Genomic DNA, 17,046 nt, shown 5'->3' with positions numbered 1-17,046 from the left:
AACGGCCCTTGAAGCCCTACAGGCAAGCTGACAGACACACGTCGTAGGAGTGGGTGCAGCGTTCGCGACTCGCGAGCAGTGAAGTAGGGCGATATGTCTAGAGTTCCTGTATATCGCTCCCCTAGGGGAGCTATATACAGGTACTCTAATCCACTGGCACGCGCCACATAGCGGCTGAGTGCCTGAACTAAGCGTCCCTACCCTTCCCATTGAAAAGCCTGCGACGCGTTAGGCAATGTTTATACAGGCGGCGTTGTCCGAGTAAACGAAAAGTATCCAGCAAGTATTCCGTGCAGCGCTTTCTATCGAACCTTTGTGTGATTACCTAACTGCCTGCGCTGATAATGCATCGCGTCAAACGACGCGCTTATCGCCCGTGCAACCGCTTGCGGCTAGCACTGCAAATAAAGGCGCCCCTCGCGGGTGGTGGCGTCTGCCGAATGAGTGGCCTATACTAAACGACCATAAGCCGAGGCTGTACGAGATTCGCGCACGCTCACTGGCAAGCTATCTCTAAGCCAGAAGTTAGCAGATGTCCCCAGCATGCTCTGGAGCCGCGTGCTCGCTTGCCCTATACATGACTGACGGGCACTGTACAATAACAGTCGCGGTATACCTCACCCTCTTCTAGAATTTCAGGACAACCTTAAGAAATAATCTTACCCCGCCTTCATGAATGCAAATGCTTTTATAACAATTCGATAACAGGGCTGCAGCTAGCTTTATTTTGCGCGTACAATCAGCCCTAATGTCTTCGTTATGGTGGCTTCAATTTAGGGCCTTTATCGCCAGGTATTCTGGCACACTAATAACTGCATCTGAACACACTGCGTGAGCGTTTAGCGCTTAGCTTTTACAAAATCATCGGTAACGCTGTGTGTCAGTGTGCCCCACAAGTGTCATGGATCAGTGTTGGACTTGTGATGGTCCTGGTGCCACTGTCTAGGCGAATCTGGCGCCACTGTCTAGGGGAGCCGCGCTTCAGCGTGTGTTCTGTCATGCAGCGAGCAGGCACATTGCACTTGTTCTTGGCGAGGTTCCAGAACAGGTTGAAAAGTGGGCTGTGGCTGCAAAAAACTAACAATATCGAGGTAAAAGATTATACAAAGTTGTTTTGTTATTTTAAAATTGAACCTCGAAAAAGAATTATCATCGTGATTATTTGGAAGCTTCATGCACGTTGAATAAGAAAAAAAAACTTTACCTTTTTTACGGATTTTGGCTTCAGACAAAGAAGAAGCCACATGGCTAGCCAAGCCAAGTAGGCGAGGAACGTCGCTAGTTGGAATGGTGCACTAACGGCAGCCCCTGGTTGCAGCGCCAGATCTCCCTCTGGTATATATTACTATACGGCAGCAAACCTTCGTGACATCTTATTTAGCCTTAGCCCAAATAAAGCACCTGGTATCGATAAAGTGCGTGTTCACGAACTGCAGCGTAATTTTTTTGGTGTTGGAAGAAGTACTTCTGCAAATGATAAATTGTTTCATAGAACACTCTTATATACCGAAGGAACTAAAAACTGCTCTCGTAAAGCCTTTACATAAAGAAGGTTCATTCAAAAAAATTGAAAATTACAGGCCTATTTCCATTGTGTCTACCGTTGTCCAGATTCTTGAAAAACATATTCTCATAAACATGACCAGTTTTCTGGAAAAGTTTGATGTCCTATCGCGAGAACAATATGGCTTCACTCCGGGAAAATGCACAACTGCACTTTTGGAAGACTTTTCTGATTTGCTGTGTTCGGCGTTCGAAAATAACGAGCTTTCATGTGGCCTCTTTCTTGACGTAAGCAAAGCATTCAATTCCGTACACCATAATCTCTTGCTAGAAAAATTAAATCTTCTGGGGTTCCGGGGTCCTTTTAATGCACTGTTAAGGGACTACTTGGACTACAGAACGCAGATTGTTTGTGTGGGTGATTACTCTAGTTCTAAATTATTGTTAAAATCTGGCTTGCCTCAAGGTTCCGTTTTATCGCCCCTTTTGTTTAATCTTTACACAAATGATCTGCCTTCGGTGGTGACATATTGCCGTATTTTTCAATACGCTGATGATACTGTCCTTTTGTTGACACGCCCCGCTTACTGTGAATCAATTAATGTACTTCAAAAAGATGTGCCTTCTGTTATGAACTGGTTTGATGTTAATTCCATCACGGTAAACTCACAAAAAACAAAGCTCGTATGTTTTTGAAATCCGCACAAGCAAATTTCACTCAATCTACCCCTTTTTCTACACCCTTCATCATGTGTTTCCTGCACTTGTGCCCCGATCTTGTATTCCGACAGTGTAAAATATTTAGGGATCTCTTTTGACTATGATATGACATGGAATACGCATTTGACTAATATCTGTAGTAAGCTCAGGGGATTATCGTGCATTTTTTGTAACTGCCGACATCTTATGACATTCCAGACTCACAAAATCATTCGTCATGCACTTGTTTACAGTTGTTTATGATATGCCATTACTGTTTACTATCATTGTTCAACTACGTGGCGTTTAAAGGTCAACTCCATTTTGAAAAACATGCTTCGTAGTGTCGCCTATAATATCAATCTTCCAAATGACAGTAATCCCTTTTCAGCGTTACACTTGCCTTCCTTTGACAACTTATTTTTACAAACAGTGGTTTGTGCTCATTTCTGGAACAGTGATTTCCTTGTTAATCATGTACCTGCAAGGCCATTACGACACCATATGCGCTTCGATGTACCCAGATGCTTCATCCGATTTGGACGCTTCGTTAGAAAATATTATGTTCCCGCCACTTTCAATTCACTTCCTGATGCCATATTTGCTGTGCAATGAAAACGATCTTTGAAATTATTTATCTGTGGAAACCTGTTTTGAAATGTGAAATGCTTCCTTTGCTACATGTTAGTTCAGTTTTTTTTTTCTAGTTACCGGCAGGTTGCAGTGCACTGATGTATACGCCTTCTGTATCTGCCTCTGACTGCCGGGTACAGCCCGACAAGCCTTTCTGGCTTGGGCTGACCCGACAATAACTGTATTATCACTATGGATCAATAAACAAATTATTATTATTATTATTATTATAAAGCTGTATGGGTCCCCTACAACAACAGTACTGTTCATGGTTGAAAAATTTCTGAATAAGTTTATTCAAACCAGAAAAAGTATGAGAAGAAATAATATTTCCAGGAGAAAACACCGAAACAACAATTTAATTTTTAGAAAAATGTCTCAGTAGCAAAAAGGGCCACTTTACTGTGAAGGCGCTGCAGTCGACCGGTTGGCTGTCTGCGCGAGGCTTACACCACCAAAAGCACCTCGCTGAAGGCCTCCGACGGCAGACTAGCGCGTCATCCAGAAAGAGCAGCCGCCACACCCGAAACCCGGTCTGCCTGTCAGCTCACTCGATGCGTAAAACAGTCGCAAACTAAAACGACGTCAATTCTAGACCGGGGCGCGAAATATAAGAATGTATCCCCGGGGAGTTAACTGCAATCTATAATGTAATTTAGGAATGTATTCCACTACCACGCTGCTTTAAAACGAGGCCCGTGAATGCTCCCATGTTTAGTCTTAATGCGAGCAGGCGCTGGATAAGCAATTTGTGCTGCCTCAATTGCGTGAGTCAACTAAAATTTCTTGTGTTGCGTAACTGATGTCATTTTTTTGCACATCTGCGTGGTAAAATCGGCGTCAAATTTTCTTCCCAGAATTTTCATCAGTAAACTTACCCGGGCGTCACAATCGGGGGTACGTTAGAGCCATACTTATACATTATACCTACGTAAAATGCATTGTTTTTTTAGTGCTTAACATTTATGGGTAGGGAGAACAGCACCCTGGTTCAGGTGCCTTTATCAGTTACATGACTATTAGAGCAATCTAATAAAAAGAAATACAGCTAATTCACTTGACTGTAATCGGCAAAAATGCACCCTAAGAAAACAGGAAGAAATTTCATGTATCGCCCCCAAGCTTTCCCATGTCAAATCTCAACGGGGAAATGCCGGCAATTATACCTCGCTAACACGACACTGTATAGCAGGTTTATTTTTGCAAACAATTAAGTATCTCCCTTCGCGCAGATAGTTACTACGTGACAGCACCTGACGTACGGCAGTTGCAGTGCTTTTTTTAGGGGTTGTGTCACCAGCACTTAAAGGGACCCAGAAAAGCCTTCTGTAAAAGTTACAAAAGGCCTGTATTGTCACGTAGCACCAATATAGCGATGCAATGCCGTTGGAATTATTGATCTACATTCAGTATTAGCTGCGCCAGAAGCAATTAAATGCACCTCTCCCCACTTGCCGATCGACTCCTCCTCCCTCTCTGCCTCCTTCAAAGCAGCTAGCTACATTCCTGCGCCTAGGCTCGCGTCAATCACTGCGGACCAGGCCTTTGCCGCATTTGCCTGGGGATCGCGCAGGAAGGAGGAAGAGCAGCCGGAAGCCAATTGCAGTGACGCCGCCGGCGGCCGACCTTGCCGGCGATTGGGCGAATCAGGGGGCGCCTTCGCCGTTGCGTCACCCGCGGCCGCCGTTGCGTCAGCCGCGGTCGGCTCGCTGCGGCGTCGCGCTCATCGGCTGAGAAAGGCGATCTTCAAAAATTGTTTACAAATTATCTGTACAACGTATGGGGCTCACAGTTGGCTCAAAAATCCCCCGTTATGTGTTCTACCACCTGAATGCATTTGATTGCCACCTTCACAAAGCTTTTCGGGGTCCCTTTAACAAATGAACACCCGGTCAATCTTCTTTCTGTGTACATAAACGCCGATGAAGACGAAGCAGAAGAGCTCTGGAGGCGACGGAGCTGCGCGGCGCGCAATGGCAGCCGAAGCCGAGTAGGAAGACCGGCCGGGGGCGACGTTACAAGAATTATTCCTACGCGTTCTCCAGGTAGCAACCCTGGGGCCCGTGGGGGCGACACGCATATCTGCGAGGACATTCCGGGAGACCTCCTGCGCTTCCGCAGCACCAACGGGCCCTACCTGACTGCCTGTTTTCTCAGAGAATAGATTCAATCGGTGAGAGAGTGTTTCCGCATTCAATCTTGTTCACCAGGCAGCACGCGTTTATCCTGTACGGCATGCGCTAATGAGATGCCCAGTGAATATAATCGCTTTGCTCAAACGCACCATTTCTTACGGTAGCACATCTTCCACGACTCATCTTCCTAATGTTGAGTGCCTAGTATTCTGCGATACTATAGCTGCTCAATGGGTTCCTGTTATGCTTCAAGGATATGGGATCTATTAGGGGCCGCCCTGTGCGAAAGTACTGTACACGCTTCATAAACCAGAAATCCTAAATGATTATGCTTACCAGTTTTGCAATGCTTCTATAAAATTATCTTAGAAGCATGGGTGTAATTCGCACTCACGTTTAAATCTGTGTGCATGCAAGGCTGAGGATGCTCACTAGGAGGCTTGGGTCCCTTCTGTCAGAGCCTTTGTATAGAAGGCTCTGCCTTCTGTCGGACAGTAGCGCCATCTAGAGGTACAAAAAAAAAACAATGAAGACAGGCGGTTCACAATTGCTGCTAGGAAAGGAGCTGCTATTCCTCACGATGTAATTCGTGCTACACCTATAGTCTTTGCAAGTGTTAATTTTCCCTATCGCAATGTTGGCTCCAAAAGAAGTTCAACGTGAATACCTCTCGTAACCTCGCGGTCACTGTATTCTTTACGCGTACAGTGTTCGCATGTGTTTCGAACTATCTTTGGAAAGTCGGCAGCAAACATTGGTTGCGTCCTTCGTAGGTAATGTCGAGGACGGAAAGGCCACATTTGTATATGGGAGGCATGCGAAACGCATAACATATCCTGTTACTATCAACAAAATGTCAAAATTCGGTTTCACCCTATTGGATTACAGTACGGAGCTGTCCAAGCTCCGTCACTGCTTCGCGCAGATTGTAGATTTGCCTTCATAGCTAGCTCGGGATTTCCCGGCGATAAATGTTTTCAGGGTAATTTAATCCTGATAATTTTTTTATTTCAGAACTTCTCAACATTTCGGAACTAAATTAGTTTTATTTTCATGCAGCAAAACGTTCATATACGATGCATTCTAAGAACATGTTATTTACTGTTTTATGGTAATGAACTTATTGCCACATGCGTGAAAAACAAACGTCCAGGAGCGTCCACGACAAACTCAAGGATACTATCAGGGCACTTATTTATGCGAGTACCGATGCCCATGCAGGTGCGCATTACGGAAGCCATGCATTCCCAATAGGTTTGTTTGCAACGAATCTGAGGCCAATGCGCTTGACTATGACGCTCGAAAGATGTTCTCCAGACTAAACGTGCGATATTTAATGATAACACTTGGTTTGAGAACGGTGGCATGATACATGCGGGGAATCGTAAACACCATTGCTTTCTACTGCACGCGCGATATTTAATGATAACACTTGGTTTGAGAACGGTGGCATGATACATGCGGGGAATCGTAAACACGATTGCTGTCCATCTTCTCCCTTACTTTCCATGCGAAAGCGGCATTTAACTCGGTAGGTTCAAAAACCAGGCGTCTCTCACAGAAAGGCGGCCCAGAAGTTGGTCGAGGACTCACACAACTATTAAGTGATTGGGTTGAAAAGCAGTTAACTATTTGTGTCTGGGAGGCGCATGAAGCAGGAATCTCATGAATGCAGACCTGCACGCGTCAGCCTACACAACCGAGGGTGGGCAAGCCCAGTTGACCTGAGGTGGTTTTAAAAAATGCGTTTTCGCCTTCGAGTTGTAAAATTCGGGTAGACACATGTACGGGGGATGAGGCTGAGTAATTTTAGAACGCTATGTACAAAGTAGCAGTTAGGCAAGTAGCAAAGTATGGTCCCGCTAAATTTGCTTGGCTATGCCAACTGGGCACGGACCGAGTCGTGATAACAGAGAGAATCAAACGACCCATAAAAGTAGGAGAGCAGCCATAAAATGTGAATTGGGACCCCTCACTTATCAACATGTATTAGATGCATGTACAGGGGACTCATAAATAATCTGGCCACGGTAGTTGCATACTTTGCAATTTTGGTACAGTGGAACCCTGATAATACGACTTTCAAGGGACCGCGAGAAAGAATCGTATGACCAGGGTGTCGTACGACCGGGGTGCGGGTACATGCCAACCTAGTAGGTGGTGTCACGTGACAGGTGGGCTAAGAACCTATTTAAACTACTATATTTAGCACGTTCTGGCGTGATTTGCGGAGAATTACCTCAAATTCCCCAAGTTAAAAAAAACCAACGCTTATGTTGTGCCCCACTCCGGTTTAAGGAGTGGGGCAGCTAGCCCACCAGCTGGCCCACCAGCCAGCTAGCCCACCAGCCAAACGCCGCGCATTACGCGATATAAGGTTGGTGTGGTCGAGCAAATTGAGAGGGGAAACGGCGACTGTGAAACTGCAAAGGCCAAGCGAAACGAACGATAGTACAAGGCGGAGATGAACAAAAACGGCATTGCCATACATGGTGGAGACACCCTTTGAACGGTCCCGTGCCATCACTATCGGGTCATATAGTGTTCACTACACAGCTGTTTTCGTTTCCCACAAAACCCAGCAACGCGAAATAGATAAGATAATTGAACACCCGAAAGTAAATCGTGTTTCGGTGAAAATTGTAGCATGGTTTTGCTATAGTGACTTGCTGCGGTGGCCAGCGAGTGCCCAAAATGGCGGTGGCGACGGGTACGTGTCTACCCATCACCTAATGTATTTTGCTCCACCCTTGCGGCGGACGCGCCTGAATTGAGGCACTCTAGCAAATAAAAGAGCGGAGTGACAACGCGGCTTTGAAAGACACTGATAAGCAGAGAGCAGAGATATAGGGAGAGATAGCGAAAGGAAGGAACTTTGATAGAGCGGGCGGGGAAAGCGGCTGTCGGTCATCGCCGTGGGGTTGCCAGGGGTTGCGTCGTATGTGTTTTTGCGTTCGTCGGCGCCTCAATTAACGAGAGCTTCGAATTCACGGTCCACCTGCCACCTGAATTTCGACACCTTGCGGTTGGCGCGTTGGCGTACTGCTGCCGCGTGGGGCCGTCGCAGGTTAACTCCCGCTCACGAGTACCCGCCTGCTTACTTGCGTGTGTTCAGCAAGTGGTCTGGGCCGCCTGCGGACCTTTGCACATCTAGCAGCGTCAAACGGGGGTTAAGAATAAAGAAGGTCTGGACGAGGCGGCGAGGCGGTGTAAAATATTGGAAAAGCGCCGGTTTTTCCGCGCCAGGGTCCGCCGTATGAAGCAGACCGCGTGCACCCGAGCGTCGTATCATCTGGGATTTTAATGCATTGTTTTTATGGGGAGCTTGCCGGTACCGCGGTGATCCGCCGTAAGAAGCGGGTCATCGTAAATCCTGGGGACGTATCAGCGGGGTTCCACTTGGTCTGGAATAAAGCCGCTTTCTCTTGGGGTTGCAAATTCGAATATGTATCCTGTCACGGTATTGAGAAAAGATGACAAAGACGACAAGGGTGAAGGAAGATAGAACATGATTATCATCATCAAGATGATCGTAATGACAGACGCGCTCGGCGAGTTGACGCTCATGCTTTTGAAATCAAAAACATATTTATTCATTTTTTTTACTTTTTCTTCCGCCTTTGCTTTGGCTCATGGTTTTGTCGCCAGCACAGCTGTTTGTATTCTCGGGTTGAGGAATTAAAGCCGGTATTAACCTGCTAAGGGCACCCCGTGGGACTTCTTCACCTAACGGCAAGCCCAAACCCCATGCACAGTAATCACGTCAAGTGCGCTTGAAGCATTAAACTTGCCTCCTTCTCCTTAAGGAACGCATGACTACCGCTAAAAAGAAAGCATAGGCTAGCACTCGTAAAAGAATGAAAATCTCTGAGCGTATACAGTTGGTCACACATGCAAATGCACTGCACGTGCGTTCCAAGTGTTCAAAAAAAAGCCCAAAGCTGTTGATAATATGGGACCTTGGGAGTGCACCTAACGGCGCTAAAACGTGTCCCACTATAACAAAAAAAAAAAAAAAAAAACGAGCAAGAAAGCGTAAAACGTCCAACCCGTCCAACCCCCATTGTCTAATAGCGTACTGCGAGGAGAGAAAACAAGGCAATATCCCTGGTGAACTACGCCGTAACATCACAGTGGCCCCCTTGCCAAGGAACATGCACCCGCAGTTCCACGAGGGACGGAGAGAGGCGCGAGTTAGAGCCCTGGAGAAAAAATATGGCTCCAACGAAAATGTTTTTTACACGGACGCTGCAGATTATGTAAGACGCGGAGTCATGGTGGCAACCGTAACGAAGATAGACAGCCACGTCACGAGCCTCACTCTCACGAAAGTAACGACGCTGCAGGCCGAAGAGGTAGCTATAGCACTGGCGATAACGCAAACACCTGCGGAAGTAGTCATCACTGATTCTCAGTCAGCGTGTAGGAGCTACCTCGAAGGCCGCATCTCGCACACCGCAATGAAGATCTTGAGCCAGAACCCTCCAAAGAAAAGGGTATCGGTTGTCTGGACACCGGCTCACACTTCTCTCCGTGGCAATGTCTTTGCCCACGAGACTGCTCGAGGTCTAACCAGCCGGGCGCCGCGAGAGAGTTGGCTAGAGACGGCCATCCCCTTGACATCATTCCAGGAGGTGACGCAATACTACAGGCTAGCCCGGCTTACGCTTCCCCCTGCACACCCCTCTCTCAGCAAGAAAGAGGAGCGCTACTGGCGTCTCCTGCAAACGAACACCTTTCCCCATCCTACCAAGCTGCACTTTATCTGGCCTACGCAATATGACCCGCAGTGTCGATTCTGCAAAGCACCCTGCACTCTATACCACATGGTGTGGTAGTTCCAGCTCAACCCCTCAGTTTCCGCGATTTTTAACCCCTCGGTTGAGCAGTGGGAAGGAGAACTGGCCAGCTCGAGCGCCGAAGAACAGCTTCGGCTGATTCACCGGGCTGAGACGGCTGGACGCTCCAACGGGGTCCTGGACTGAGGAAACTGACCACTTGCCTCTTTTTCTTTAATAAAGTTTACTCTCTCTCTCTTGTAGGCCTTGTTGACAACACACCCAACTGCGAGTTGGGCGTGTTGGCAAAGGTTCACGTTGAGAACAGCGCGAACAATACTTGGACAAGGAAGAAGACAGGACATAGCGCTATCAGAAAGTGAAAAGTTCAATCGCAAACACAAATGCATATATACATACATACAAAACCTCAGTCAACACATAGTGTCAATTACAATCTACGACGCAGCAAGACAGCGGCGAAACAAAAAAACTTTATGCTTCACACACACCCGTGCATATGCAATCATACCACACACAAGCAAACGCAGCGCGCACTCCATCAGCCTTTTTCCAAAAATGCAAATTCCGCTTCCGATAACATGACAGGCGGCTGACTTACGCATATCTCTCCTTCTTAATACTAAACGCTTCCATAATGTCTCTTGTGGCTCGCTTTTAGTGTGCGTCAATAATGAGTGTCTGTGGCAGCTCCGTATAGCACGTGCAGTCCTCGTGGTTGTGATTGGGCTTATCATCAATTTGCGTGCGCGCCAGCTCCGGACGGCCCGTGCACTCTCCGTAATGCAGGGCTAAATGCGAACATGGTGCCCACTTTAACGAGCTCTGATGTTCGCGAAGGCAACCATTAAAAAATGGGCCAGTCTGTCCTATGTATTTCTTACCACACTTGAGAGGGATGTTATAAACAGCGTCTTCATGGCACCCAAAAACTTTGTGCCGAGTTTTACTCCGCAGCATTTCGTCCATTCTTCTTCTTTGGCATCTAAACTTTGCACCGCTGGTTTGCACATACACTGCTTCGCAGTAAAAGGACGGAGGACTGCGGAGTAAAACACGGTACAAAATCTAATGGGTGCCATGAAGTCGTTGGTTACAGCAACACCCTCAAGCGTAGGAAAAAATAAACAGGAGAGACAGGCCGCTGCCTTTACCTTCGCCTTCGCGAACATCAGAGCTCGTTGAAAGGGGTACCATATTGGCATTCAGCCATGCATTGCAGAAAGTGCACGGGCCGTGCTGAGCTGGCGCACACGCACAGTGACGATAAGCCCCATAACAAGCGTGAGGACTCCACGTGCCGTCCGGAGTTGCCGCAGACACTCATTCTTGACAAACAGGAAAAGCGAGCCATAAGAGAGATTATGAAGGAGTTTTGCATTAAGAATGAAGGAGACACATGTGAAAGTGAACCGTCTGTCATGTCATCATACGCTGAATTTCATTTGTTGGAAAAAGGCTGATGGAGTGTGCGCTGCGTTCGCTTCTCTGCATACCTCGACAAAACTGAACCCCGCCCACTCGCACTCACACAGAAAAATATAGTTTTCCTCACGCACTCACTCATTCTCACACTCGCCAGTCACCCTCACCACTCGCACTCATCTCGCTCTGGCTTAATTCTCTTCGTAACCTCTCGCACACACTCACGCTCTCCAATCGCCGTCACCACTGGCACTCACTCGCGCTCGCACTCACGACTCGTCGTCTCCTCTCGCACGCAAGTGTGTGCAGTAGACTTTGCATGTTCATGTTCAACAGTGTTAGTGCATTATGGCGTCAGAATCCCATTCAATGCATATTCCCAAATCAACACGCCACCAGAGAATTAATTCTAGGGTGACCCATAACTGGAGCTCAGTGACAACATATTTCCGAAGCTAAAAGCAATCCCGCCATTAACAACCATCACAGCGAGCGCCTCCTGCGACGAATAGCCAACCGCCAGTACAAGCGCAATAGTGGCGCCCACCGCGGTAAGCCCCGCAAATGGCACGAGTATCGCGAGTGCACTCGCGAGTGGTGAGCGGGGCTCCCCGCGAGTTGCTCTCGCACTCGCGAGTGGTAAGTGGGGCTCCCCGCGAGTTGCTCTCGCACTCGCGAGTGGTGAGCGGGGCTCCCCGCGAGTTGCTCTCGCACTCGCGAGTGGTAAGTGGGGCTCCCCGCGAGTTGCTCTCGCACTCGCGAGTGGTGAGCGGGGCTCCCCGCGAGTTGCTCTCGCACTCGCGAGTGGTGAGCGGGGCTCCCCGCGAGTTGCTCTCGCACTCGCGAGTGGTAAGTGGGGCTCCCCGCGAGTTGCTCTCGCACTCGCGAGTGGTGAGCGGGGCTCCCCGCGAGTTGCTCTCGCACTCGCGAGTGTTAAGTGGGGCTCGACGGGAGTGGCACTCACACTCTCGAGTGATGAAAGGGGCTCACTGCGCGTGGGGATCGCACTCATTCGCACGCACACTCGCCGGTCCAAATCGATGGAGAAGCTCCCTCACCACTCACTCATGAGTGGTGAGTGGGGGTGTATGAGTGCACTCGGAAATGCGCCTGCCGACCTATGCTTCCTTTTGTACACGGGTAGTGTGATTAAATGAAGGTTTTTTTTTGGTTTCCCCGCTATCACGCCGCGTGGGAGATTGTAATTTACACTATTTTATTACGGTGGCTTTGATTGTATGCATATGCCTGTGTGTTCGCGAACAAACTTTTCAGTTGCTAGTAGCGATCCATCCTGTCTTTTTCCTTGTGTAAGTAATGTTCGCGCTTTTCCCAACATTATCAGATTTTATTACATATAGAATCTTGTTGCAAAGAATGTTTTTATTGGCATGCTGTCCCCCGAGAAAGATTCGACTCGCTTCCTGTTGAAGTCCTAGACGCTTAAAGATGCACCGGCACAAAACCTCCGCAACTTGTTTTTTGTTGTTGTTGTTGTGAGAAGTAGCTAATGACCTATTTATCACGTGTGAAAACCTTACGTGCTTCTTCAGTGCGCCATGGTAGTTCAATTAGAGGCGTTTTTAATGCGGCCAATCGCAGTTTCGGTTTGAGCGGGTGCAGCGAAATGCTTTATTTTCTATAGACAAAGCTGTCCACGTGACTATCGGACGGATGTCACAGAGCAGAGCTGCCTTAGCAGTGCCGATTCCCCGTCGGCGGCAGTTTCTGCTAATGTCCCTGCGTGCTGATCTCGTCAGCCGCTTAGTTAAAAAGCGACCGTGGACGTTATGCAAGCGCCGCGAGTGCAAATTTCTTCCGTGGCTAGAGAACTACGCGCGACGCTCGAGGAAGTTGGTGGAGCGACGCTAGTTGGGAGCAGCCGGCCCGTCTACCTACATGTCCGCCTACGGATGTTAAGCTTAACACTGCGGTGATTATTCGATTGCCGCTCTCACAAGTGGTGAAGATGACAATTGCTAATGGAATTTGCCATCACATCATCGCCTCCTTCCTCGCATCTCCAGCTTTGTGTGCGCCATGAGTCGCATTTAGTCAGTGTTGTACGCAACGGCGTTCCAAGGTTCCTGGAACTAGTTCCTTTTGTGAGGAACGGAGGAACCCCACCATTCCATTAAGAGTGACTGGAGCTGTAACGGTGACTCGTTATGTTTACGAAGGAATGACAGAGGGAAGTGCGTTCCTTCTGGAAACGTTCCATCGCTAGGATTTGGCTGTTTTTAATGCCAAGGCTTTGCGGCGCTGAAGCTGGGACAAAAATCCACAGGTCGCTAATGTGTTTATCTTCCTATAAGCTGCCCAATTGGCCGCCCTTCCGCAGAACGTGCTTCCTGGAAGGTCAAAGACAGAAGAATAACCACACAGCGGGCCACAGCCTGTTGGTCAGGCTGCACCGGGTGCGCACGGCCTTGTCGCTACGTCGGCTGCAGATGCGCATGAGACAGATAATTAGACGCTCCTTTGATTCATCTACAGCCACGACCTCTTCTTTTGTGCATAAGAGTGGAACGCGAAAGCCGAGCAGGGGAAGACGTGACTGTATCGTGTTCACCGCACATGTGTTATCTACGGTACAGGCAGCCGTGCCAACCGAAGAGGCCGTACGATACTTCTCTGCTGTCTGTCAATTTACACCTGGGTCGCCGGCGTTGCGCTCGCGGCGTGTAAAAATAAGGCGTTAAATTCTGCGCCTCAGATTCTTGAAATATTGCCGCTGCCGCCCAAAGCTAGGCGAGATCTATCTGATCTCATGCGCGACAGCAACCATCCCTGAGAGTTGCCAGCCGAATCTGACAACGGACTTTCTACCACCATACGGCACGGCCATGACACTCGAACGCGCCGCCGTAAACTTTCTCACAGACCAAGCGGACCATCAGTGTCGTGATGTGCCCACTCGCAGGTTCGCTTTGAGAACTGGTTTTGAAATTTTGCTGGGAGTTATTGCACCGCCTTTCCTTCGCATCCTAGCAGTGCGACGATTGTGGTGTATTGTTACGGTCCGGTTCCGACCAGTGCTTCAGGCGGGCACCGATTTCGAGCCGAGTACTGTATACTGACGTAGGGTTACCAACCGTCCCGGATTTTGCTGTAGTGTCCCGACTTTTTATACAACGTCCCGAGTCCCGCGCCGTCCTAGCTGTCGGGGCAGCTATATGTCCCGGATTTGTTCCGGACCGCCCAGTTAAGAATTGTTTTCGGTCAAAAGCACACTCACAAAGGAGCGTGACGCTCCGCAACACAAAGTTAGCGCAAATTTGTTCAGGCAGAGCTTCAGGTAAAGCTGAACATCCGCGTGAAGAGCGACAACATTTACGAGTACATTTTCAAGCAAGAGCAATTGTTGCGAGCAGCATGTAGCCAGATGAAGTAGCACTTCAAGAGGCCGCAACCATAAAGGAACGATGAATTTTTCTGGAGGATAACCGCCATAAAGAAAACTGATTTCACTGCCTCCATATATGTTAAAGTTAGCTGCCTTCCCCCCCTTCCATTTCCCGGTCCCGCGGCCTTCGTTGAAGAGTTAGCCATTGTAAGCTGGTGGCTGCTCCCGTTCTCGGAGTTCCTCTGTTCCGACAACGAGATGCCGCAGGCCAAACTTAAAAATTGTAGTGTAAAGTTACAGCAGACAAGGCAGAGGCAAAAAGGCGACCATGAAGTCTCAATCCGGCCAAGTACCACTCTGAAGCTCTGTAAAGGAAAGTTTGACATCCACCTAAATGCAGCCATACGACTACAAAGTAAAGCTATACAGCTTTCTCGGAAACTTCGCAGTTGAAGTTTTTTTTTCTTCAACTGCGAAGTTTCGAGAAAGCAGTATAGCTTTCCTTTGTAGCCGTATGACTGCATTTAGGAGGATGTCAAACTTTCCTTTACAGAAACATACTCCACCTTGGGGATTTCCCCTAAAATCTGGTCGATTAACTCTGAAGCTCTGTGGTTGACGCACTGGTTCCGATGCTCGCTCTTGCGAGAATTTATGGAGCAAACCACAATGGCCAAAGTTATGCGCATGGCAGCACAGAGCGTTTTAATGACCGTCAAACAAAATATACACAAAACAACCATTGTTCGTGGAGAGGGCGGGTTGTAGGCTAGCACACGTCAATGAGGCATGCGGAGGCAGTTTCCCGAGCCTTCGAGACTGAACCAACTTATCCTCAAGTACAACACAATGGAACCGTCAAGAGCTTTGGTTGAACGGCTCTTCAATATTACCAACGAAGTGTTGACAAAAAGCGGGTTCCGCTGCCCTACACCAACCTCGGACAAAAGAAACTCTTGCTTAGGTAAAACAAAGGAGTCTACTAAGTTGCGAATATACGTATTCTGGACATTCTTTTTTTCACTCATACTGTAATATTAAATCAGCATTCATTGAACGCCTATGTATTGTTCCGTTCGATGCGGTTTTTTATGCAACACATTTATGTTCGTGCATGCGAGTAACTTTCTATTTGCACATCTGACTGCGAATTTGAAAACCCAAGTGGAAAGCACCATATGTTGTCCACTTGTAATAGACGAGCACCACACTTGCAGTTAAACATGTATGGAATAATGTCCGGTGCTCCCTGAAAACGTGTCTAGGAGCGTTTTTCCAAATGTGCTGCCGCGGGTGTTCATATTTGTATCATATACGTAGTTCGATGTGAGTGTTAAATTGCTCACTTAATTTCACCGGTGAAATTATCCGGCACCGGATTTTAATGAAAAAAAAAATCAAATGTAACGTCAATGTAACGACATGTTACAATGTTCGAAGTGTAACTGGAACGCGTTCCTTTATCAATATAGGAACTTGTAACGGGAACTCGTCTCAAAATTGGGAAGGAACGAGGAACGAGCTTTCGTTCCTATTTTAGAGGAACGTGTACAACAATGCATGTAGTGGAGGGATAACAAGCTATCACTATAGCTACTTGCACCGGCCTGCGCCACACGCGGCCGTTGCCTCCGCCTGAGCACCGACCGGGCTGGTGGTACACGGGGATCCCTCGTGCTCCCGGCGTGTTTTCGCGTCCAGTGTAATAAAAAACAATAAGAATAAAGTGCCTAGAATCGCTGTAGAACTTAGGTTGCGGCCAGCTGCCCGATGAGCCAACTAAATCCCAGCACCTCCGCCACCAACGACGGGATCGTTTGTAGCTCGAGAGCAAAAGCACTGACCTCCGATCGGAGCGGCGAGCCGCCAAGAAACGCAGGCTGTGCGCAAGCGGCCAATACAAACTCGTTACGTGTAGGATGTTGTTTATTTACTCCACATCCCAGTTGATTTCGATGTCGAGAGGACGTCTGGTGGCTACTCGGTTGGGTTGTGTACACTCCAAAATTGATTTTAAATATATTCTAGGCTGTATTTGCCGCTTATATTCTGCAGACGATCTATGTGTGTTCCCACCAATCTATATCCCAAGTAATCTTGGATTTAAAATTTTGTATCCCTATTCCTTTAAAGGGATCCTGAAACACCTTTCTAGCAGTTTTTTAAATCTTAAATGCTTACAGAACGTAGTCAACCACCACATCCAGTACCTATATTAGGAGATCGCAAGTACCTCAGCCAAAAATTACTGCTGTATGCTCATCAGATAGCATGGAAACTTGCTCAAAATATTTTTCTCTCTTTACTTGTCTTGGCGTTCTTCGACGGCTGGATAAATGTCATTGCAGAGGTGTAGCTGCTATTTGCCAGCTTTTTTTTTTAGTTGTAGCAATGAAATCATTCGATGCCCACTTTACAAAGAAAGTCACAAAAGCAAAGCAGAAATTAGAGGCGGATCTGCTGGAACGAGCCATGCTGGCTATACCAATAGCTTTCTCAGTGCACG

The sequence above is a fragment of the Haemaphysalis longicornis genome, unplaced genomic scaffold, assembly GCF_048455015.1.
Source record: "Haemaphysalis longicornis isolate Haplotype H1 unplaced genomic scaffold, Haemaphysalis longicornis Haplotype H1 scaffold_244, whole genome shotgun sequence".
NCBI lineage: Eukaryota > Metazoa > Arthropoda > Arachnida > Ixodida > Ixodidae > Haemaphysalis > Haemaphysalis longicornis.
This window is presented reverse-complemented; position numbering follows the sequence as displayed.